Here is a 23781-nt window from a genome sequence, read left to right on the forward strand (position 1 = left end):
AGACCTGGCCACTTGGACGCAGGCCAACTGGCAGGAATACAAAACCTCTGTCCTAGCTGACCTACGGGCGTGGAGGGCCCTGCCGCTCTCTTGGCTGGGCCGACTCAACACAGTGAAGATGTCGATATTGCCAAAGGTCCTCTATCTATTTCAAACGCTGCCAACTCCGATTCCGGAACACCAAATACAGGGGCTCCAACGCGAGCTCAACGCATTTGTGTGGGGGGGGGGAAAGCCACGGTTTTCGAATAGAATCCTGAGTCTCCCCAGGGATAGGGGTGGCCTGGCCTGCCCTAACCTTCTCGAATATTACTGGGCGTCGCATCTTCGCTGTGTCCTGGAGTGGGGGGCGTGGGAGAGTGAGAAGGTGTGGTTCCACATGGACAGGGCAGTCACCTGTCGCCCGATATGGGACCATGCCTGGCTTCCCCGGGCGGCCCGCCATCGCAGCGCTTACATGGCCGTCCCTACCAAAACGGTCCTGGAGATCTGGGATAAAGTGGCGGTGAGTAGGGGCCTGACCACCTTTCCATCCCCGCACACCCCGATTGCGCGCAATCCGCAATTCCCGCCGGCATGTCGGCCACCCCACTTCGCGAACTGGACGGAGTCGGGCTGTAGGACGATACGGGACCTGTTTCTCGGTGACTCTCTCAAAACCTTTGCACAGTGCCAGCAGGAGTTCGGGCTCCTGGACGGTGACAAATACCAGTACATACAACTGCGTCACTGGATACAGGGCTCGTCCCTGACGCCGGCGGCCACGCGACCCTACACGCAGTTCGAACAGCTAGCGCGTGACTTCGGCAACTACAAGGGGCTAATATCTCGCATATACAAGGTGCTGCAGCGCTCACGCCGGCTAGACCCCCCCCGTACCAGACGAGATGGCATTCCTCTACTGGCTCAGGCGTCACCCCTGCCCAATGGGCCCGGCTCTGGGGAGACATCCCTAAAATCCTGCGTAGCATTCCCCAACAGGAATCGGCTTACAAAGTAATGACCCAATGGTACTACACCCCCGCCAGACTCCACAAAATGTTTCCCAATTCATCTCCCCTGTGCTGGCGGTGCACCCAGGCGCAGGGAGACTTCATACATATTTGGTGGACATGCCCGCTTCTGAAAATCTTTTGGAAAGAGGTCCTCAGCCATGTAAAAAAGGTACTCGGGTTCCCCCTTCCGGAGGATCCGCTGGTGGTCCTTCTGGGCATTAGACCAGCAACCCTGAGAGCCATGACTGGCCGTGATCGGCACCTTAGCCTCCACATGCTGGGCGCTGCAAAACAAACAGTGGCCCTTTACTGGAAGAAGCCAGAGTCGCCCTCCGTAAATGTGTGGTTTACTCGTCTGTGGCATGTGGTGGCGATGGAGTCTCTCACGGCGCGTTTACAGCTCCGAGACGCCAAATATAAGAAGCTCTGGAAGCCTTTGGTTGATTACCTGGGGCGGCTAGAGCATGCTCGTCTGCAGCCGCCACGGCTTAGAGCCCTGAAGCTCTTTGACGACGTGCTAGATCCCACAGACCCGGGAGGGTTCTGGAATCCCGCAGGGGGGGTATAACATAATTCCCTAGCGAAAGCGTGCCTGGAAGGGAGGAGACCTTGCTGTTAGCGGATTACACCCCGTAAGCCCCCCATCTGATGATGATAATTGAGCGCACACCCCTTCCTCCCCGCCACGATTGTTGCCCATTGCGATGGTTCACACCCCCTCCCTTTTCCCTTGTTCTATCCCCCTGGTTGTTTGGTCGCCGCATTGGCAATCTTTGATGCAGGGATTGGGGCGGTATCTTTGCCCTGGCATGGCTGCTGGATATTGGGGGTGGAGGGCTCAACCCCTAGTTGCGCTTGCAGTGGAAAGCCTGCCGGAAGCCGACTTGCGTAATGCCCTGTACAGCACTGATGAAAGTTACTGGACTTATACAGCGTCTCTTCCAGGCGATATTCGCTATAATATGCTATGACTATTACATTGCACGAATGGGGCGCCCTTGCAGTCTTACCCTAACGCTACCTGCCCGGCTGGCCCGTGACAATTGTGACATTCTAATAGCCATGAGTTTCTGCCCTTTATGAACTGTCTATGCAGGGTTGCTGGGCGGGAGGTTTACTGAGGGCTCGACGCCACTAAGGCGGGAGCCTCTGAGAGTAAATGTCTTTTTGGGGGCCGGTTTTTGGGCTATAGGTAATGTTACTTGTGCTAATTTATGTGCCTTTGCTCCTGACAATGATTAGTCACCTGCTGCCGGCCTATATGGTTGTAGGCGAACAAGCTGTGTATGGACTTTTGCACGACCGTTAAAATCAATAAAAGTTGGTTCAAAAAAAAAATAATAATAATTATCGCCGCTTTAGCTGCAGAAAACTGCCGCTAAAATGGTGATAATGGGCTTGATAGTATGCTGTAGAGAATTCCAATAGAAGCTCATGTTAACACGAGAAGTGGTAGTAGGGAGGGCGACCTCTCAGGCACAGCTCATACAATGTCCCGGGGTTTGCATTTGCTGGACATTTGTGTTTGCTATTAGAGGGTGGTGCATGTCTTCCGCCCTGTGAAAGCAAATACTTGTTCGACTACTTGAAGCAAGAGGAGGAAAACCTTGTATCGCTGTATAGAGGGGATGCGGATGGTAAAAATTGAGAGAAAATAACAACAACAAAAGAAAAGCGGGGTCTCACCCGTTCTTTTAAATGAGGCCCCTGGTGGGTGGGTAATGTTCCGTGGACAATCCAATTATTATATTGCGGGGTTTCTGTTGGACTGGGGATCTTAATGTCACATGTAAATTAGGCGCGGAAGGGCACAGAGACGTTTTGCAGCCTAGGGGAGCGCCACCTTCCCGGGTATTGTTTACTAATTGTTCGGGGGGTTCGAGGCCAACTGAAGTCCGGGGATCGCCACACTCCGGGTCTTTATTTAAATATGCAGGGTGGGCCTCGGCAGTCCCTGAAGCCTCGGTGGTCCTAGGCAGTGCCTTATTTGTTCTGTAATCACACGGGCAGTACTTATGGTGTTATAAAGTGATACACTCATAGAACTCTTGTAGTTGTACAATTACCCAGGCTTCATTTGTCTAATAGTCAGTTAGATTATGTTTGGTAGGTGCACTCTAATATTAAATAATGTTGTCCTTAAAATCTCCTATAAACAGATGATTTTCACAATAAACAATTGTCGTCAGAAAAAGAAGACCTATACACTCAGTTATTTATTTAAAAAAATAAGTAACCTTTATTAAAACAGAAATAAATAGAAATGTAACTTTAATAGAACAGTATAATAAAAAAAACGTGGGTTGGACTCCAGTGGAAGCAGCGTAGGAAACCTGCAAGACAAAAATGAAACATAAGTATGTGTGCTATGTGGAAGAGGTAAAGAAAGGTAGTCCGAAAGAAAGGACCATAGTGAGAATGGAAGGGAGGGGGAGTGGGTGGAAGGGAGAAGGGGAGGGAGAGTCAAAAGAAGAGAGGGCGGAGGAGACAGAGCGTAGGCCTATTGCACCCAGCCCTTAGTGTTTACCCTCGTCACCCGTTTGTCGAGGACGCTGGGGTCTGCGAGAAAGAGTGTGGTTCAGCAAGTCCTTAAAATTAAATACATGAGGCCAGAGATTATGGGCCATATTATGAAGGAAGCGGTGATAAGGGGTTGATAATATGCCCTTGTGAATTCTCTTAGAAGCCCAGGTTCTGGTGTGAACTTGGGCTTCTAAGGGAATTTACAAGGGCATATTATCAACCCCTTATCGTCGCTTTAGCGGCAGTTTCCTGTCGCTAAAGTGGTGATAATGTTATCGCCGTTGTTTGATAATATAGTCCTACATTAATAGCTATGGGAAAATCGCTAGGTGCATGCAAGCGATTTTCCCAGGGTGCTGCACCCCAACCCCTTCCCCCGCACTGTGCTCAATTGTAGGTCTTGCACACCGAGGCTTCACTGCTCACCTGCCACCACTGGTGTGTCCCACGACGTGTTGGTGCAATCTCCTAGTCCGGGGTATGTTTGTACGATAGACCAGGTCTGCGGTCGGGGACGGTGTCTTGATACCACGATGGAAGGTGTCAGAATGCCAGGGCATCATTGCGGGGTCAGCTCCCGCTCCGCCCTTCTTGTGGCAATCAATGGAATGTCTGAAAAGGGAGAAATAATTTAATGGTGGAAATGTCTGGAGGTAAATGAAGGTTTCTTTCAAGCTTGATAGTTAATAGGAGTTGAGTGCATCCTTCGTTTTTGAAGTACGATCTACCAACTGTTAGTGGTAATCGTGGTTCAAAGAGGAGTTGCATGCACGAGAATACACAAGGTTAAATAATAATATGTTATGTCAACGTTCACATACAAAGGAACAGAGCGCATGCTAGAAGCATAATGTGCGCGTGTAATGCAGTGGCGGGAGCCTGTGTGCATGTACACTTAGTAAGGAGCTCACTGCAGTGTCTTAAAAGCCAACGCCACGTGTCTGTAGGGCAGCGCTGCCCGCTGGCTCAGGCCTATAGTACGGTGCAGCAGGTCTTTAAAATTAGACCGATGTGACTGAATGAGGTCAAAGATCACATCATTACGCACGGCAACATCGCTTCTTCGCACGTGCGCACTCAGGGTGATACACCCCACCCCTACCGCAGAACCGGCCTCTAAAGGTGTCTGTAGGGCAGCGCTGCCCGTAGGTTCAGGCCTACCTTATGGTATAGCAGGTCTTTAAAATGAGACAGAGATGTGACTGAATGAGGTCAAAGATCACATGATAACACATGGCAATATCGCTTATTCGCACATGCGCAGTCTGGCTGATGCATCCCATCCCTCCTGCAGCACCGCACTGAAGATGTGTCTGTAGGGCAGCGCTGTCCACTGGCTCAGGCCTACAGTACAGTCCAGCAGGTCTTTAAAATGAGACAGAGATGTGACTGAATGAGGTCAAAGATGACATCATAACACATGGCAATATCGTTTGTTCGGACCTGCGCAGCTAGGCTGAAGCACCCCACCCCTCTCGCCGCAGCGCGCTCAATTGGAGGCCCTGTGCACCCAGGCCGCTCTGTTTACCTGCTATCATTGTTGTGTGAGCAAACACTACGGGTAGCAGTGCTCACAATTCAGATGGAATGTTGATTGCAGGAGAGTGTACACCTCATGGGTCCCTTTCGTAGATGACGGGCAGTAGGGCTCACAATTTAGAGCCCGTGTTGATTGCCAGGATGGAGTACACCTCATGGATCCATTTCTTTTTTTATTGCGCATTGTGATATGCGAGGTGGATGCGGCAAATCATTTGAGGTAGTGTGGAAGAAGAGGGGCGTGTGGCGTCATGGTTATCCTATTTATACCTATGCAAAGCGGGCTGGGCTTGCGTACGCCAGGCCAGCGTAGGGTTTTGAATAATTATTCCTGGGGCTTGGGCGTTGTTCAGTTCCTGTCTGGCCAGGAAGTGTACTTTTGTGTGTTTCTTTTGTAGTTTTGACCTCGCAGAGTGTGCAATTTAGATTAGTGTAACTATCGTTAATGAGATGGCATGTGATCTAGGATGTGCAGTCTGCCCATGGCTGATGATGCTTCTTAGAGCCACCAATACCCAGGCCGAAAGGCAGCACAATAATGTGCAGACACACACACCAGGGGCATCGTGTAACACATATTTGTTTTTTGATGGAACGTTTGAGATGCATGGCAATCACATGTGGAAGGCTAATGTACAGAGCATGAATATTGATCAAGATGATCGTTACATGTTGTGTGTAGTATAAGATATGTGTATACAGAAAAACACTTTTCAAAAAAGCTTTCTAAGCAGAAGAGGTGTCTCTCATCAAATGCTGTAGAGAGAATGAGTAAAATTGGTGGGGTCGTGCAACTGTTACAATGCGAAATGTTATGAACCAATCAAATGCTTTTTTTAAGGTCACATGGCAATCGTGCAAGGAGGCCGCACCCGACGCGATTTTGACAAAATATATTTATCATAATATAATACGTTTATTACAGTTAGAAATATATAAATGTTTAAAATAATTTCGATTTTCTCGTGCTCTCATATACTGTTTAAAGTTATTTAGATATACTTTTGAGACAAAAAAAAAAGGGGGAATGGCGTACCCGGCACGATACTATACGTCTGTGATGTAACACAGGGCCTGGCACCGTGTACTCGTCGAATACGCAACGCGCAGCAGGTGCGACCCCATACGTACATGACGTAACACGTGGCTTGGTACTGCGTACCCGTCGGATACCAAAGTAGTACCTGGAGTGACTTCATGCATATATGATGTTACGTGGGACGCGGTGCCACGAACTCGTCGGATATGAAATGCACTTCATTTACGAGTTTAGCAATATGGCGGATAGGATTCGTGTGGTGATGGAGCTTGGTACGCTACTGGTATGGGAATGCAGTTTTCTCCCCCCCAAAAAAAATATATACATATTTTTGTGGGAAGATATAAAACATGACATGATTTTTAAAGTTAAAAACAAGAAGTATAATAGAGTTCCAAAATATTTAAAAGTATAATAGAAAAAATATAGGTTTTATAAACATTAAAATATGAAATTAACATTTAAAAAACCTTCGAAATTCACAGAAAAAACCATAGGTTTTACAGACGTTATAGTTAGGAATTAGCATTTAAAAAACATGTCATGAGTGATGTCATTTGACATGTCATCAGTGATGTCACTGACCATGTCATGAGTGATGTAATGTGTGACATCATCAGCAGTGCATTGTGGGCGCGCGAGTTAAGCGAATTTCTCTGGTTTTATATGAGTCAAATGTTCAACTAACTATAACGTCCCTGAAACCTATGGTTTTTTCAGTGAATTTCTAAGGTTTTTTAAATGCTAATTCCTAACTATAACGTCTGTAAAACCTATGGTTTTTTCAGTATATATATATATATATATATATATATATATATATATATATATATATATACATGGTTGTTATATGATAAATATATTAAAATGCATTTAACAGTGAGAAAGCTGAACCCAGCAAAGTACAATCAGCATTTGATTTTTCAAAGGTTGATAATGAGTACCATTAATTTGAGCAATAGAAACAGTTTTTTAAGAAGCACTTTATAAGGGTAGCGTGAGCACTATGTAAAGAGGCAAGCAGTTGTATTTTGAGGGCCAGAGCCGGTTACTTTGTAATCTGTAAACCTTGGGCCTGATTACGATGCCGGTCAAACTTTCGTCCGACTGGCACTATGGCGAAAGCAGGACTGACCGACTAGAAGTCAGCAGTACTGCAGACAGCATTATTAGTCACAATGTGTATACTTTGCATTGGGGCATGTGCTGTGGGCTGCAGCACTCTCCACAGTACAAAATATACACCGTTAAAACACCCCTGCACCATGTGGCAGGCACCATGGGGCATCATGGGTGCCTCCCAGGGCCCATATTGGAAGGCCAGGGGCTAAGGGGGCCCTGCAGGGGCCCTCAAAGACACTTTTCCTCTGTTTTTCATGGTGGGTTAACCGCAATGAAAGGGCCGGCAGAAAGAGACATCCTAATCCCTAAGGTGGTGCCTGAGTAGGCACCGCCCCATTGTAGGGAATAAGAGTCCGACTGCCACACTGACGGGATCCTTGATCCTGTTGGACGCAGCAGCCTTCCCCCACCAGCTGAGTTCGGACCGCCTGCATCCGTCAGATCCAATGTGCAGGATGGCCGTGGGACTGCCACCGACGGCCTGACGGTGGCGGTCCCACCGCCATTGCAATCAGGCCCTTAGACACAATATTGAATTAAAAGTTATATTGGGACATAATTATTGTGTTTTGAATATTGTGCAATTAAAATATCGTAGTATGTATTATCGAGCTCAAGAATATTGAAATTATATGTTTTTAATATTGTTGCTAAAAATATCTATTTCAATTGCCTCTTTTATCAATATTGATAATTTAGTTTCAATGATTTAATGTAATGAATTCTTTATTTAGTAATAAATAAAGAAATAATATTTTTTAATGCAATATAGATGTTTTTCCTTGTGTTTAGTAATTATTATTTTTGTAGCCGGATGCTGGGTTTATAGGGGACAAATGCGGGTAGTAATTTAAAATGTATATGAAATAACTAAATTAAATTTTAATTATATATTAAATAGGATAGATTTTAATAACATTTATGATGTAGGGCGGATTGCCATGCGGGTGGTGGCGATCCGCCCTACATCATACCCTGCCCGCCACCCATTTCCCCCCGCCATATTAGTATGGCGGGTGGGACCCCGGTGGACGGAAAGACCGTCTGCCGGTTTTCCGCCGGTCACACAGGTGACTGGGTGGAAAAGGGGCCTGATATGGTGGCAGTGTCTGCTAGACACCGCCATCCATATTAGGATGGCAACGGGAAGTTGCCTTTCCGTGGCGGCGTTGCCGCCACGGAAAGGCATGCGGTTGGCTCAGTTGGGGGCCGGTTGCGGGCCCCCTGGATGTTGGGGGGGTGGGTGAGGAACATGGGGGGGTACCCATTGGCACAGAAAAAGTGGCAGGCACCACGTGGTGCCTGTCACCTTGTGCATGCCAATGCACACAGTGCATTCCCAGCATTGTGGTGGGCGGTGCTGTGAGCACCGCCTGCCACAATGCTGGGAATGGAGGATGCCACCGACACGGTGGCAGTGGCATCCGAATCACCACTGGCGGCCGGCCCCAAGCCCGCCATCCAAATAGGCCCCTTAGTATCAAATGTGTGCTGTGATTTTAAGGAATTTCCGTTGAATAAAAGAATAAAGAATAAAAAGAGCTTATTTTTTCAGCAAAGATGCCTAACGACATGTTTCAATTGGGAGATACCACTTTATCTTTATCTGTGATGGATTATGGACATTAATATCTATTTGTGTCTAAATTTGCTTAGGGGAAGATTTCTTCTCCATTATTGGGGGCGTATGAGGGTCAGTCTCTGGCTCATTGCACCAAGCCTGAATTAATCTTCACAGCCACAATACGATAGTGACTGGTGCAGGGTTCTGTTGCCTTGACCTCTCTCTGTGCTTTTGTGTAACATTTAGTATCAGGGTTGTTAAGTTTATAGGGGATAAGGGCAGGTAGTAAATTGTAAATAAACTGTTTAAATGTTTTATTGAAATAAATGTGATATTTACATTTTAAAATGTATTATTTTAATTTAAACTGGTTTGTTGCTATTTTTGTGTTATTAGTTATACATATTAAAAAAAGTAATTTTAAATATTAAAAAAAAATATTTTTCTATATAATTACTTTGCGTGTGTAGGTTCTATCAACTATTGGCAAATGTTGCAGAAAAATGTGAACACAAAAATTTTAAAAATTGGAAATTTATTTGTTGAGTATAGATAAAAATGGGTGCTTCAAATGTTAACATTCTTAATCAAAAATTAAATTTTATGTATAGTTTAATAATGTGTTATTCCTAATATTGTATGGAATTGTATAATTGTTTAAATAAGATAAAACATTAACTAGTGATTAATATTTACATATATCTATTTTGCTCTTAGGTTTTGTTTTTGATTGATATGTGTTGGTGTGTTTAATTTTTTTTTATATCATTTCACTTTTTTGACAATTTGTTTGATTACTATTTTTTTTTATTAAAATTATTATTTAAGTGCTATTTTTGAGTGGAAATTGAATATTTTACATCAATTGATTTCTATCAAATTGGGTATAAATTGTTGAAAAAAAATTATTTATCATAAAATTTAATATCGATTTGTAAATTCATGAAAAATGTAATGTTTATTTATGTAAATATAAAATTTTAAATGAAATCCAATTAAATAAATTCAATGATTACTGCCACTTAGGACCCGATTAGGATAAAGGGGAGACCGACAGCCCGTCGGTAGTGGTTCCACCACCATCGGACCAATCATATCCGCCAGCCATATTTCAATGGCGGGTGGATCGGTGGCGGCCGGAAAGACGAACCGCCATGCATCCGACGGGCTCCTTGAGCCCACTGGTGCGATGGACAGGGCTGTATTCCCAACAATGCTCGCGGTCTTACCAGGCACCACCGTAGGGATTACGATGTCCCTTTCCGCCTGCCTGTTTATGGCGATTATCCCGCCATGAACAGGCAGGTGGAAAGGAACTTTGGGAGCCCGTAGCAGGCCCCCCTTCTCCCCTGGCCCTCCGATGTGGACACTGGGGGGCACCTATTGTTCCCCCCTAAATATCCCTGCACCATGTGGCAAGCACCGCATGGTGCCCGCCACGTAGTGCAGGGATATGTACAGGGTGCATTTTTTGCATTGCAGCGGGTACTGCAGCCAGCAGCACCCGCCGCAATGCAAATAATACAAAGAATACAAGGTGCGACCGCCTTGCAGGCAGTCACATCATTATCCCTATGGTGGGACCATTGACGGCTAGTTGGTCGGTCCCTTTTCTTTTGTACGCCCGCCAACTTAATCGGGCCCTTAATTCTATTAATTCTAAAAAATCTGTTATTTAAAAAAAATTGTAAAATAAAAACTGTAATATTGTTGTGTTTAGTAAAATAAATTGATTTAAGTTTGATTTAAAATTAAAAAAACATTCCCTTTTCATATTATGATTTTAGTTATTAATTCGAAAAAAGTAGTTGTGCATTTTAAATATTTAAGTTAGAAATAAACAATATGTATTTGATTCATTTTTATTTTTATTTGAATTTATTTATGTAATTTAAGTAGGATTTTTTTATATGTAACGTTTTGGTAATGGTTTTGGTTAATGGTTAATAGACTGGTTGCTTAACAACTGAATTGGAAAAAAATTAATTTAAAGGTTTAAAAACAACTGAAAAATCTTGAGACAATATACTCATTTATGACTAATTTAGATTTATTATTATATAGAGATGACTTAGTGCTTGATTATGACTTTGGCGCAGGGGCGGCGGCACAATGCTGCTTCCACTGCACCAAAGCCACGCAAGCATCGCCAACCGTAATATGAGCTGCAAATGTGCAACTCGTAATACGTTAGGCGGTTCTTTGCATTCCAAAGTGGTGCCTGCAAGACAGGCACCACAATGAGAACATCAAAAAAGTTTGTGGGGGGTACAGACAGGGGACACATTTTGTGCCCCCCTTAATGTATCCCTATGGCTGGGTGGCAATGGAGGCCCTGTAGGACCCCCATTGTTCCTGCACCAGCAGCCTATTCATAGCAGGCTGCACCATGAAAAGGTTGGCGGTCCAGGAACTCGTAACATCCTCAGCGGGACTGCGCCAGTCCCCGCTTAGCATATTGTGTTGTGGTGCTCCTGTGACACCGCCAGTGAACAACTGTTGTCTGGGCAGCCAATGGTCCTCCGCCACAACGACTTTAGAAGTGGTAATACAGCTGATGGTGGACCACCACTGCTGCGCCACCGTAAGTCTGGCGGTCAGAAGACCGCCAAACTCGTACTCAAGCCCTTATTTTGAATATATATTGGAACATTTTGAATTAAATGTTTTCAATTTCTAATATAACTTTATATTTGAGAGTTCTCAATAAGTTAAAATTGCACTTTGCATGGTTTCAGATATATTGGTGTAGTAATGGGTAAATGTGTAGGTTTAATGATGAAATTCTACCTTAAATTAAGGTATATGTTAGTACTGATATAAAAATATGTCTTTTTTAATTTTACTACTTTTTATGATTTAAGATATATGTGGGTGTTAATAGTTTTTTATGTATGCTTTGAGTGCAGTATCTTTTTATGAAAGCTATATTGTAGTGGGAATAGTGTAATATGTTTATTTAGTGTCCAGCACCTTTGTTGTTTAGAGGTATATTGGAGTAGGAATAGTAATCTATGTATGTTTACTGTTAAGGTAGTTTGGATTGGTAATAGTAAATTCTATATGTTTAGGGGCTCATTACGATGTCGGGCGGAATCTTCGCGACTGTGTTGGAGCTCTTCCAACCGACTTGGTCGGTTTACATTACGACTGCCCGATTACGATGTTCGCGGTCGGAATGTAAACCGCGCGTTCATTCCCAATCAGCTCCGACCGACTCGTGGAGTATTTGTGTCGGTCAGAAACGCATGGTACACCCATACGGACAGCGTTTCTGCCGTCTGAATTACGATGTCGATTTCCAACAGCCTTTCCAACAAGGAAAGGCTGTCGGAAAGTGACTTTGGCCCCCATGGCCTACAGTTGGTGGCCGAGGGGGCACCTTTTTTTTTTACGGAGTTTTATATAGCGCGAACTTGATCCAAAGGTATTGGGTATCAGAGCACTTTACATGAGCACCAGTTGCTTACACAAGGACACCTTCATTTTTTTTAGGCACGGGGAGATTAAGTGATTTGCCCAGAATCACAGGATGTTGAGAGTCAATGCCGAGACTCAATCCTAGTTCCCCAGATTTGAGATCGACCGTCCTAGCTGTTAGGCTACATCCTCTCCCCATAAGGGACCTCCTATAAAACCCTGCACTTCGTGGTAGGCACTGTGGGTGCCTGCGACAAGGTGCAGGGTTTTCCACACACACCCCATTTCCTCATAGGAGCCTGTATTACGGCTGGTTGTCGGGCGTAAAACGAGCTCCCATAGGAAACAATTGGAATCCGACTGAAAAGTGTTTAGTCGCATCGTTATCCGGTGGTCGTTGCTGCCGACCGCAAGTCAGTTGGTCCTGAATCCGAGTCGGTGTCGGGCAGAGGCTTTCCGCCCGACATCGAATTCCAAAGAGATTTTCCTTGGTGATTTCAACCTGCATTGGAATGACCCCAAAGATCCCCACGTCAAAGCCATCAAAAACCTCCTAACTGATCAAGCCCTGACTCACGCCTGCTCTCTGCCAACTCACTCAAAAGGAGCCACTATTGACTGGATCATTTCTAAGGAATCCTCAGTCAAGCTTATCTCCATAGACCCTTGTGACTGGTCCGACCACCACGATCATTTTACCTGGGACCCTCAAGACACCGCAACCGGTGATTCCCAAACGCTGGATCAGAGACACTAAAAGCCTTGACCTTATGAAACTGGAGGCTCGCTGCAAATCTGACCCTGCCCCCCCCTCGCACATTACTACGGTCAGTGACCTCAATGAACATTACTCGGCGTCTATATCGAACATTCTGGACGACGTTGCCCCTCTAAAACTAAAAAGATCACAAATCAAAGACAGAAACCCCTGGTTCTCTGCTTCCCTCAACTCGGAGAGGAGATCCTTACGGCAATCTGAAAGAATCTGGAGACAGCACCCTTCTACTGCGCACCTTAAACTTCTCCGTCAGGCAAGAAACTCCTACAACAAGCACATCCTCAACTTAAAAAAAGAATACTTCAGATCGGAATTGGGGAATGCCAAGAATAGACCCCGCAAGCTCTTTGAACTGGTCAAACACCAATCAAATAAACTGGCAAAACCCCAAAAGAATACCCTAAGTCTCTAATATCTTCAGAGGAATTATCCTCTTTCTTCGCTGATAAAATCGCTTTACTAGGAATCGAACTCAGTACCGCTTCTTGCTCTCAACCCCCTCCTGACCGGCCCCCCTTTTCCGCACTACCCTCACTGGCCTCACCCAAAAACGAAGCTCGCTGGACCGACTTCGAATACTATGACGAAGACTCCATTGCTAAAATCCTCTCTACCTTAAGCCCAAATAACCAGTTCAATGACCCGCTACCATCCAACTGCCTCGCTGCTGCCTCCCAAGCCATTGTTCCCTGCTGGACTGCAATAATCAACGCCTCTCTCCAGCAGGGATCGATTCCGGACCCCTTGAAAGCCAGCCAAGTCCTCCCTATTTTAAAAAAAACATCGCTGGATCCTGCCTCACCTGACAATTTCAGTCCTATCTCCAATATACCTCTGTTAGCCAAAGTTTTAGAGAAGTGCGTACAACAGCAACTAAGTCAGCACATCAACAACTTCCACCTACTTGATGACTTTCAATCTGGATTCAGACCGGAGCACAGCATGGAAACTACTATGCTCCACATTGTGGACGACGCCCTCCAAACCCTTGACCAAGGCAAACCTGCCTTCTAATCCTCTTTGATCTATCCTCCGCCTTCGATACGGTCAATCATGAAAAATTACTCGAACGCCTTAAACTCAGGATGGGTTTGGACGGCGTTGTCCTAGAATGGTTCAGGTCCTTCCTCCATAACCGATCTCAGAGATTCCTCATTAACGGCAACCTATCGGCTCCCACCCCGGTCACGGTTGGAGTCCCCCAAGGTTCAACCCTGTCACCCACCCTCTTTAATCTTTACTTGGAGCCACTCACTGAAGTTCTTCATTCCGCCAACATTTCCTACCATATGTACGCGGACGACACCCAAATATACATCAATATTGCATCACTCGAGGAGATCTTTGCCCTGAAAAAGGCCCTGAAACTAACTGTCCAGTGGCTAGCCGCTAACCAACCTAAAACTCAACGCAAAGAAAACTGAATTTCTTCTGATCTCCCCCTCTAAAGTCAACCCGGAGATTCAGATGTGGATCAAGGCCATCACAGCCTTAAACTGCCCGCCGACCATTGTGGACTCTGCCAAATCACTGGGCATATTCCTCGACTGCAACCTGAACATGCGAGACCACATTAACTCAATGGCTAAATCAGCCAGATTCCACCTGAGCTACCCTTGGAAGCTGAAACCCTTCATCGATGCTCCTGACTTAAAGTCCAAGCACTAGTCATCTCTAGACTGGAATATGGATGCTCCACCCTCACGGGATTACCCAAGATCTCCTTGGCACCTCTAAAATCCTGCCTAAACGCGGCGGCCAGACTACTCACCGGCACTAGGAAATTCAACCATATCTCCCCACACATGAAAGCACTAAACTGGCTCCCTCTAGAGGCCAGAATACAGCTGAAACTGGCATGCATTACACACAAGGCCCTATACGCAAACTCCCCTGCTTACCTGGCACAGAAACTTGTGATATCTGGAGGAAGCAGGAACTCCTGGTCCTCTAGAAATCTCCTGCTCAAACCTGCCCATTTTCAGAAAAAAAGAACCTACAATAGGCCATTCGCTGGGGCAGCACCAAGAATCTGGAACTCTTTCCCACTCAACAACAGAAAAATCCCTTCTCTAGCACATTTCAAGAAGGAGGCCAAAACCTTCCTCATGGGTAAATTCCTGGTCTAAGGCCTTATCTCAACCACCACAATGTGCCTGTCGAATCTAAGACTATTGCTTCTTCCTCAGATCACCAACTCACCCCGCCGAGAATATGTGGGGCTTCTGTTTTTACCGATTCTAACTATAACTGTAACCACACATTTGTGTCCCCTTTTGTCCCTATGTTCCCAGCAACCCTACCCCACCCCAACCTCTGTATATTTCTGTACTTGAGACTTTTCTGTTTTTCTGTTTTGTTTACCTCTGTAAACCGTGTAAAGCGCTCTGATACCCTCACGGGTCAAGTTCACGCTCTATAAAACATTAAAATAAATAAATAAATGAAAATCGTAATGACCCCCAGAGTGTCCATCACCTTCTCTGACTTAAGGTCATTTGGAGTAGGAATAGAAAATTATATAGGTTTAGTGTCCAGCACCTTCCCTGACTTAAGGTAGTTTGGAGCTACGAATAGTAAGTTATGTATGTGTAGTGTTTCGTATTTTTAATTAATAAACACACATATATTTTTGGAAAACGTAACTTTTATGTATATAGATAAGACATTGAACTCAGTATTTTAATTATTTATGTAATTTTCATGTAACAAAAATGTCGATTTATTTTATAAACATAGATCAGGTTTTTACATTGTTTCCATAGTTTTTTTAATTATTATTGTAACACAAATAAATAGAATCATATATATTTTTGACGCATAACCAGTAGATTAATTGCAGTTTTGAGAATACAATATAAATATACATGTATTACTATTTGTAATTAAAGATCTTTTTCAATCATATTTATTGAGTAATATCAATTTTGCTCATATTGTTTAATTTACATCTTTAACAATATTTTGTTATGGATGAGTGGGGGAAACATGGCGCCCGCTAGCTGAGTGGTGCGCGTGTCCTGGAAAGCACACTCTCCCCTCCGGAGCTATAAGCAAGTATTGTCCGGGTAAAAGAGAAAATCGGAGTCGAGAACTCGGCACGGAGTCCCTACTTTGCCTCGTAAGGATTTTCTAACTCCAAAGGACCTACCCACTGCTTTCTGGATGTGTGTAGGGTCTCTCCCCGCTGTCACACGTTTGGCTCGTCCACCTCACCTCCTGCCTTGGTTCGGAGCCGCCCTGGAGTTGAGATGCGGTCGCAGAGCGGCGGCCCGCGGTCTCCTCCGGGTCAGCAGCGGCAGTGGCAGCACTAGCATCAGTAGGTTTTTTGGGCCGGCTGGCGGCGGAGAAGGAAAGGGAGCTGAGAAGGCTCCAGGACATTCGGGAGAAAGCACTGGGCCATTGTATGTGGAAAGCGTCAGTGGTAAGAGTAAGATATCCCCCACGCAGGAGATAGAATCCCACCTCAGTATTTGGAAGGGTGGGCACAAGGGGTCAAAAAAGCCAGGCAGTTTAGAGACGGGCTCCGGTAAAAGAGGCGGCAAAAAGAGGGGTGGACGTGGTAAGAGAGAGGCTGGGCAGGCAGGCATTAGCGCCAAAGAACAAGATATAGGACCGATAGAATCATTGGAATTATACTCTGAAAGAGGAAAAACGAATGCCGTTAATGCTCCACCCACAGATCATACTACAGCCTTTCAGAACTACCCAGTAAAAGGTAGAAGCATAAAGGGGGCTAGAAAAGGTGTCACTTTATATAATAAAGTGAGAGTCACCCCATCTTTACGCCCCTTTTTTAGGGTGCAACCGGAGGTATTGATTGCGTCAAACCAGGGGGGGATTTAGAGCCTTATTCTATTAGCTCAGTTACCGAGAACTCCTTGGGCAATATGGAACCTAATGGGGCTTCTTCTATTCAAGGTGCTATGCCCTCAGGTACTACGCCCACAACTCTCGTATCCCCTATACTATCTGTGGCATCACTGGAGAGGCAGGCTGAGTTACTGCCAGAGAGCGGAGTGGAATCTAATACCCGGATCCATGCAGCTGATGTCAACTGTCCTCCAGGGGTCTCGATTGAAGCTCTATTTACCTCATTAAAGGAGGATATAAAACAGGGCTTTGCGGTTTCTGCAGACAATCAAACTGAGATACGGACTGCCTGTGAGACCTTGGAGAGGAAGGTCGATCAACTAAATTCAAGGACAGAATCCCTAGAGAGCTCTGTCGAGGATCTTAAGATGAATCTGGGGTCGGCAGAGACAAAAATACAAAACCTGCAGAGGGAGGAAGCCGCCCTGCGGGATAGGGTGGAGTCACTTGAAAATAACTCTCGCAGAAACAACCTACGGGTCATGAATGTCCCTGAAGGCAAGGAAGGGGCAGATATTAAGACCTATGTCATCGTGTTGCTTAAGGAGTCTCTATCACTTGAGGAATCAACAGAGCTCTTGGAAAGGATGTACAACGAATCCATAGGGACCCATTTCGTCACAACCCCAACAGAGTAAAACCCAGGAAGATCCTTATTAACTTTCTCACTTATTCTATTAAGGAGAGAATTTTGAATCTGGCCTTGAAGGCAAAGACGTTAAGATACCAAGACTTCTCCTTTGAGGTGCGTTCAGATCTCTCTAGAGCTACACTCGAACGACAATGGGAATTGGGTCAAAGAATGGAAAAATTCAAGAAAGTTGGTGCAGTAGTGCAACTTAAATTCCCAGCTTTCTTGAAAGTAATGTTCAATAATAAAATGTATAACATCAGATCAACCCACGAGGCAGACGAGTTGTTAGAGTTTATTAGCAAAAAGGCCCCAAAAAAGGGGTGAAAGGAAAAAAAAAAATAAAAAAAAGGGGTTTGGAGGTTTGACTTTTTCTTTGCTGTTATTGGAGGTCAGATTATATTTAAGTAGAGGCTCCTCCCTAGAATTCGGAATAGGATTGATAGCTAAAGGAGGGAACAAAGGAAAGAAAAATGTAGTAAGGAATCCCTTAATACGAACATACATTGTTAAGTTAGCATAACCACGTTAGATGTTAGAAAGCCATCTTGCTGCTTTTGCGCACGACACTGCATCTACATGTTATTGTTTAAACAAACTGCTGGCTCGCGCTTTGCCTCACACAAGACCAATCTGTTGTTACCATCCCGAGCTCTGCGCAGCGACCTTGGTTTGTACACGATGTAACAAGAACAGCCTGGGTCGTTGGACAATGCCTGTTTTCCACTCTGGGTTGATCGACTCACTATTTAGCCATAACATACAGCCAGCTGCGAATACCTGAAAGTTGGTGCTTTTAATATTGCAGACATCATGTTTAGTATTCAGACCGAAGACGAGCCTTCCTGCGAGAAGACTCCTGATGCTCCTGTGATGTGATTTCACTAAGCTGATCTTTGAGGTATGGGGTCCCCCATTCAAGCCTAAGAGACCTTCTATTAGCATAATAATAATATTAGCTTCTTAGTAAAGGGAAGGTGGTAGTATCCACTGTCATTTATAACATGATCACTCCTTTTATATTCTATGGTATTGTAACGATGCTGATGGTTTTAATTATAATCATTTGTCTGCTTGTATTAGCCAAAGTACTGCATCTTAGGACACGTGGACTATAAAAATAAACTCTTTTTATTTTCACCGTGTCTCATTTGATTCTTGTTGTGAACTGATATGAGAATAATATACGAACAGGTATTTCCGATTCCCACCATTCCTGAGAGTACACTGAGTAGCTTGTTCTGGGTTGTCTTTTCATTGGGATCGCCGAGCCAAATCTCGGATAACGAATGGGACACTTATGCTAGTCGGATACTGGGTTCTGGGTTCTGAGGTGAGTTTCTGGTACACCACAATTCACTGAGGTCCTGGGGTTCTACGCATAGTTCTGTGTATAAGCAGAATCCCTGCAACATGGCGCACCTAACGTTTGGTCTATGAGTTGAAACGCCTTAGTAGTGCTTATATTAGTCCACAGCACCCTCATTCTTGTTTCCGGATAACAAGTCTGACGGATTTAAACCTACCTATTTCTGTTGATATAGGTTTCTTCAAGCTTGATCATTAAAAAGGTTATTGAACCCTTGTGCTACTGATTGCTTCGAGTGTAGCTTGTCCTTATGGCGGTAGATATTGCGGCGCATAGCCGTGCAGCTCTGAAACGTCATTTGACTCAGTATGGGGTGCCGGACACTGGTATGAACGTCATCTTTGTGGTAGGAGCCGATGCGGCTCATCCCTATGAGTTGTTCTACTCTTGGGTGACGATTCCGGCAGTGAGTGAGGACGATAATACCTTTCATTCTTACACTGCCACTGCCGTGCCAGCGAACTATACACCGTATAGGACACAGGAAATACCAATATCTGCTTGGCAGCATCTTATTTGGTTTAATGGCGCCCTTCCCCATGTGGTTATACTGCCGAGAATGGGCCCTTTGTCAATTGCAGGGGCCACTTGGCCGGTACTAGCCGGTTTTACGCCTCATCCCCGTTACCTCACGGTGACGGTGGCTGAATTGCGTGTACTACACACTGCCCTTATTACAGTATATAGGGCGTTAGTGCAGTACGTGTCGCGCAATATGCAGGCGGGGGCACCTGCTGTTGCGGGACAGCCTACTGACTATCACGCGGTGGTCATTAGTCCTGTTATGGTTAATTCTGTTATGGGCAAGCGCCCCCAAACGCGGGATGATTTCCCCTTTTGGCTTGCTGAGAAGTTTGACCAAATAGAAGCGGTATACCCGAATACGTCTCTTGTGGAGAAACACAGGATCCTTACCATTAGTTTGCCTAAAGACTTGGTCCCCGACATTGATGATTGTGTAAACTGGGGCAAGGTCTTTGCAGCGACGTACTCGCAGTGCTTTGGCACTCCGTCTATGTTGATGCTGCCCTCCGTTATTAAACGTGTTCAAGATAACCACGGTGCGGAGTCTGCGATAGAATTAGGAATGCGGCTCCTCGTACAGTTTGACCTGGTGGCTACCATGATAATGGGTAACCTTAAGGGTGATGCTATGCAGTTCCAAGTTCGTAAAGAACTGAAGAAAGTTGCTGATGAGGATAAGCCGCGGGTATTTGCGAAAATAATCTCGTCTGCGTACAGAGATTTGGGTCGTAGCTCTTTAGGAGTTAAACCTGTGATCAAAACTCCCGATATTAAGCAGCAGGGTAAGGCGGAAGCCTCTGGTAAGGATGACCGTCCAAACTTTCAGAAACAGAATTGGCGGTCAAAACAACAGGGAAAGCAGCAGCAGAAACAGGGCTCTCGGCCTGCCTCTCCCGTTCAGTCAGGTAGTGAACGCACTTATGATCTGCGTGATCGTGCTACTATTAAGTCTCCTGATAGATTTCAGGTTTCTGAACAACGTTCTCCTCGTTCTTCACAGGAAACATCGGCTTCACAGTCCGGTGGCGGAGGCGGTGGCAAAGGTCGGGGTGCTCCACAAACACGTGACCAGCCCCGACAGACTGAGGGTAAAGGCAAGCAGGACGAATTTGCACGACAAAGACCCCCGTTTCAGAAGAAGAAAGTGGCTGCTCTGATGGCAAGGTATGCCTCAGATAGTGCGGACACAGCTTCGGAACCGGACATGGGCGCTGACGCTACTGGACAGCGCAGCGGAAATTACCATAGTCCGTCAAGCTCTGCGTCCATTTCTGGCGGCGACAGCAACTGATATATTGGTTACTGTTGAAACAGCTGACACCAGAGTGGCTCCCCCTGACAGACTTTATGAAATAGTCTTACTAATTGAGGGTGACATAAAACGTACGATAAAGGGGATTTGTTGGGATAATCTGACTACCACCTATGATATCCTCCTAGCGGAGGCAGATTGGCCCCTAGCTTTCATTTTAGAAGCTCCTAGAGGGGAGGAGGTAATCCTCCCGTCCTTCGTGCACACAGTGCCTAAGGACCAGGCTGAAGTATACGCTGAGGAGTGGGCGCTGGCGCTTGCGCCGGCGGTGTATCATACTCAGGTGGGATGGGACCGGTTGCCCCCCTGCCATGAGATTCCATTGCGGTCTATGCCCCAGCCTCAACCCCAATATCCCGTGCGTCGTGAAGCTAGACCGCATGTCGCGGCAATCCTTGAACAATTGGAATATCAGGGTGTTATTGAAACTTGTGTGTCCCCTATGAATAACCCTTTATTCACTGTAACGAAGCCTGACGGATCGTACCGTTTAGTTTTGGATTACCGACACCTACATTCGCATTGCCGGACCTGCGCGGTACAAAATACACACAGCTCGGCTCTAGTCGACAGTCTCGTGCGTCAGAGATTTAAAACGACACTTGACATCTCCAATGGCTTTTTTAGCCATAACCTGTCCACACTGAGTAGCCAGTGGACGGCGTTTACTTCGGGCGGCAAACAAAAACAATTTACGAGATTAGCCATGGGCTACAAAAACAGCCCTGGCGTCTTTTCCGCTCGCGTGGTCTCTCTCTTAGAGAGATTTGACCCCGACGCATACTCCTATGTTGATGATATTTACCTCACGGATGATGAGCTGATGCCACATCTGTCTCGAGTCGACAATATTATTGTGAGTTTTGCGGACTATGGCTACAAATTTAATTTTGCGAAGTCTCACATCGCGGAATATACAGTGTTGTTTTTGGGCTACGAGCTCAACAATGAAGGTAAGGGATTAGCTCCCCACTTTCTGGAGAAGTGCGCATGCTTGCACGCTCCTACAACGCTGAAAAAATTACAATCTCTCCTGGGCTTTCTGAATTTCGGACGTACGTATATTCCTGATTATGCCCAGCGTATCAAGCCACTTTATGCCTTGGTACAACCTTCTTTTTCGAAGTCTAGCTGGCAGCTAGAACACTCTGCTATTCTACAGTCTTTACAGGCTGATCTTCTTGCTTCACAATACTTGCTGACGCGTGATAACCGCACTAACCTGGTAATAAGAATAGTACCAGGCGCAGTGGGTTTCACGTATTTGACGTTCAATGAGGGCGATACAGTCCCCATTGCGTATAAAGCACACTTGTACACCTCTGCTGAGCTACGTTTTTCCACGGTCGAGAAAGTTCTGACGGCAGTACAGATGGCGATCCTTAAGGAACGCGCACTGTCGCATGGAAAACAGATTCTGGTTGTAACACCGTATCCTGCCCTAGAGGCGGTGACTAAGGCAAGTGTACCAAATTCTAAAGCTTTGCATCCACGGTGGATACAATGGGCCACAACTCTGACATCACCAGATGTCACTTATATCTTTGACGCCTCTTTACAGACTCAGGAGTACTTGCAGTATGAATTCGTTCATCCTGCTCCTCTGTCTTTGCGCCCGCTCGAAGAATACCATTGTGTCATATACACTGACGGCTCGGCACAGCCCGCGATTGGATCGAAGCATGCTTATTCTGCGGCTTGCGCAATTGTCGTGGGTACATTCGTAAATGGTGAATTCCAATCTGATGCAGTGCATACGCAGTCATTGGGTGATTGTACCGCGCAATTGGCGGAGCTTCGGGCTCTGGTGCTTGCACTGGAGTTTGCTGATCCCCGAGTCACGACTCTTATAGTAAGTGACTCCTTTTATTGTGTCCAGTCCTACAATGACAACTTACACTTCTGGTCTCAAAACGATTATCGAGACACCAAAGGTAGCACAATTAAGCATAAACTGCTTTGGGTTCGAGTGGCAGACTTTAAAGACCGTCTCCCTCTCGTGAATGTTATTCACACTCTTGGTCACCAACGACTTGGTGTCCATGCTGTCGGTAACAGCTTGGCTGACGAGGCGGCAAAAACCGCAGTGGCTACATACTTAGTGGCAGCAGTTAGAAGATCCAAAAGTAAGATTGATGATGACATCTTGGCAGCTATTGCTGCTACAGAGAAGGGAAGTGATTACCCGAAGGGTTTTCCTTCTCGTTATTTTTATCACTTAAGTCCTGATAACGTCCCATTAGTGAGGATTAACGACGTTGGTGACAGAATTATTCCCAACGCGGACTGCAGACCAGCTCTGATACTAGCAGCGCACGAGAGGTTGGCGTCAGCCCACGCCGGCGTGTCCGCTACTATATCTCTGTTACAACAGCGTTACTGGTGGTTTGGTTTATATAAACAAGCGCGCGCTTATGTTCTTGATTGTGACATTTGCCAACAGATTAAACCTTCCACTGTTGCGCGCCCACCACAAACACAGTTGTACATATCAAATAAGCCATTTGGTTGTGTTTATTTAGATCACTGTGGTCCTTTTTCTTCTGATACTGCGTACAAGTATATCTTGGTTGCAGTGGATTCGTGCACACGTTTTCTCTGGGTATGGCCACAAAGGAGTGCTGACTCGCGGACTGTCATCAGGGATTTGCTTGTCTTTGTGGGAACTTTTGCGTGTGGTACCTTCCATTCTGATCAGGGCCCTGCGTTCGCCTCTAAGGCTTACAAGGAGGCTATGAGAAATTTGGGGGTCCTAGTCAAATTTTCGTCCCCCTACCGACCTGAGGGTAATAGTGTGGTGGAGCGAATGAACCGTGACTTAAAGCAATCTTTGACAGCACGTGTTTTAGGCACAGGCCGGAACTGGCTAGCCCATTTGTATAACGTCCAACGTGCACTTAATAATCTCCCTAGAAGGTCTCTGGGTGGGCGGACCCCGTACATGATGCTCTTCGGAATCAGAATGTTTGTTCCAGACCTTGATGGTCTAGACATGGCGGCGTCGACCGCACCCTTTGACGTAGATGATCACTGTGCTGTATTGCAGACTCTACAAGAAGCCAGAGACACTCTTTCGAAGGAACACTTGCCC

This window comes from Triturus cristatus, chromosome 2_2 (genome assembly GCF_964204655.1).
Source record: "Triturus cristatus chromosome 2_2, aTriCri1.1, whole genome shotgun sequence".
NCBI lineage: Eukaryota > Metazoa > Chordata > Amphibia > Caudata > Salamandridae > Triturus > Triturus cristatus.